This window comes from Neocloeon triangulifer, unplaced genomic scaffold, assembly GCF_031216515.1.
Source record: "Neocloeon triangulifer isolate White Clay Creek 2 clone unplaced genomic scaffold, ASM3121651v1 ptg000024l, whole genome shotgun sequence".
Classification (NCBI taxonomy): Eukaryota; Metazoa; Arthropoda; class Insecta; order Ephemeroptera; family Baetidae; genus Neocloeon; species Neocloeon triangulifer.
Genome location: NW_026775563.1, coordinates 60,001 through 62,500, shown reverse-complemented (window position 1 = coordinate 62,500; position 2,500 = coordinate 60,001). Strand labels below are relative to the sequence as shown.

The 2,500-nt window shown below is 53.9% G+C and overlaps 1 non-coding gene across 1 annotated transcript in view; it reads left to right on the top strand.

Annotated features, from left to right (window-relative positions):
* Positions 1 to 2,057: 2,057 nt before the first annotated feature.
* The window catches only part of LOC132204933 (small subunit ribosomal RNA), a 1,864-nt gene continuing 1,421 nt past the window's right edge, over positions 2,058 to 2,500 (top strand). The window contains exon 1 of the ribosomal RNA XR_009442605.1: positions 2,058 to 2,500. This exon is cut by the window's right edge and continues 1,421 nt beyond it. This is a non-coding gene — a ribosomal RNA (small subunit ribosomal RNA).

The following is a 2,500-nucleotide window of genomic DNA, read 5'->3' as shown; positions in this document are numbered from 1 at the left end:
TACAATGGAAATACAAAGGCAGAATACACAAAACAGTTCTGAAATACATGATGCCAGTTAATATTATTATTTCCATCATTCACGTCGCTAGCACTCTATATCGCTATTTACTTAACGCGTGTCAATGTTAGTTTTGACATGGCCTACATTGTACTGTCTTCCTCTTACGACAAGAGGTAACGTGGCCTCCTCGTTGATCTTATTTATTCTCGTTAACAACACTGTCAAATTCCTCGCAGTGACCATTTATATTTTTTGAAGTAAGATTGCATCTAACTATTTTTGAAGACATTATTAACTAATATTTTCATTCAGACAGCTGAAACGCATTCCATAAATCACAAATGAATACACAAATCACCGCAGCAAAGGCTCGTGTGATCTGGCAGCTCACGAATGATGCTCATCACACGAAAACAATTTTTCTCTTGAATAGGGTGCGCCATTACCATGCAACGTTGAATGTGTCATATAGGAATCATGTTGAGCTGCAATCGCTCCTCAACTCCAATGATTCCTGTTTTCACGTGCAAAGGGCGTTATTAGTGCACCAAACTTGACGTCATAAACAAGACGCAAAAAATCATTTTATGCAACACCACAAGTCGTTTCGGACATCTCCGGCCGCACGGCTGGCGGAGCACGCGAAAATATCACAAGTCCGTACATCGACATCTCCGGCCGCACTGTTGGCGGAGCACGCGAAAATATTACAAGTCCGTACACCGACATCTCCGGCCGCACTGTTGGCGGAGCACGCGAAAATATCACAAGTCCGTACACCGACATCTCCGGCCGCACTGTTGGCGGAGCACGCGAAAATATTACAAGTCCGTACACCGACATCTCCGGCCGCACTGTTGGCGGAGCACGCGAAAATATTACAAGTCCGTACACCGACATCTCCGGCCGCACTGTTGGCGGAGCACGCGAAAATATTACAAGTCCGTACACCGACATCTCCGGCCGCACTGTTGGCGGAGCACGCGAAAATATTACAAGTCCGTACACCGACATCTCCGGCCGCACTGTTGGCGGAGCACGCGAAAATATTACAAGTCCGTACACCGACATCTCCGGCCGCACTGTTGGCGGAGCACGCGAAAATATTACAAGTCCGTACACCGACATCTCCGGCCGCACTGTTGGCGGAGCACGCGAAAATATTACAAGTCCGTACACCGACATCTCCGGCCGCACTGTTGGCGGAGCACGCAAAAATATTACAAGTCCGTAATTCGACATCTCCGGCCGCACTGTTAGCAGAGCACGAGTAGCAGCGGGTCACCCGAAGGGGCCGCGCCGGCCGACCGTGCGCGCGAGCTCGTGCCTCGCGCGGGAGAGGCAGAAATGCGGTCGCCTCCTGCTCGGCCGGCCGCGCCACGGGTGCCGTCAGATTGCTCGCGATTCGTGTGCTCTTCGCCAGGACGTGCGATGCATTCGGTTATATGTTGACTGGTGGAGCGGCGTCGGTAATGTCGAACACGTGAGTGGTGTCGTTGAGGACGCGCGAAGAAAGCCTTCCACGATTGATCGGTAACGCGGGTATTGATGAGCCCGAGGGGAAACGCCGTGACGTCCCCGAGGTCGGAACGACGAGCCCGGTGTGGTCGTCGATGTGAACCACCGAACAACGGTGGATACCGAACTCGGTCGTGGAGTAACCGCTTGAAGCGCGCCTCCTCATCGTTCTAATCGCGCACGTGGGCGGCGTTGTCAGCCGACGACCCTGTGCTCTATGTGCGGGCCCGCCTGGCCGTTCGGTCGGGCAGCCCGTCTCCGGTCTCGGTGGGTGCGAGCTATTTGTACGCGAACGATGCTTTGTAGCGAGTTCCTCGCGAGGAGCGTTTGACGTGTGCGGAGCGCTCGGCTCACCAACCGTCGGCGTTGTGCACTTCTCCTGCCGGGGTTGCCTGGTGCGAGTTGAGCACGGCGTCGGCGTCACGCTTAGCTGTAAGCCGGCTGCGGTAGCCTCGGCTGCCGCGGCCGCGCGCGGAAGCGTGTCATCCACGGGAGCACGCGTTGTGGGGTCCCCCCGGGGGCTCTGCGGCGTCAGTTCCCTGGTTGATCCTGCCAGTAGTCATATGCTTGTCTCAAAGATTAAGCCATGCATGTCTCAGTACAAGCCAAAATAAGGTGAAACCGCGAATGGCTCATTAAATCAGTTATGGTTCCTTGGATCCTACAAACTCTACTTGGATAACTGTGGTAATTCTAGAGCTAATACATGCACCCAGAGCTCCGTCCAGAAATGGCCGGGGCGCAGTTATTAGATCAAAACCAATCGGTCGGGTTCGCCCGTCCGTCGTTTTGGTGACTCTGAATAACCACAGCTGATCGCACGGCCTCGCGCCGGCGACGTATCCTTCGAATGTCTGCCTTATCAACTGTCGATGGTAGGTTCTGCGCCTACCATGGTTGTAACGGGTAACGGGGAATCAGGGTTCGATTCCGGAGAGGGAGCCTGAGAAACGGCTACCACATCCAAGGAAGGCAGCAG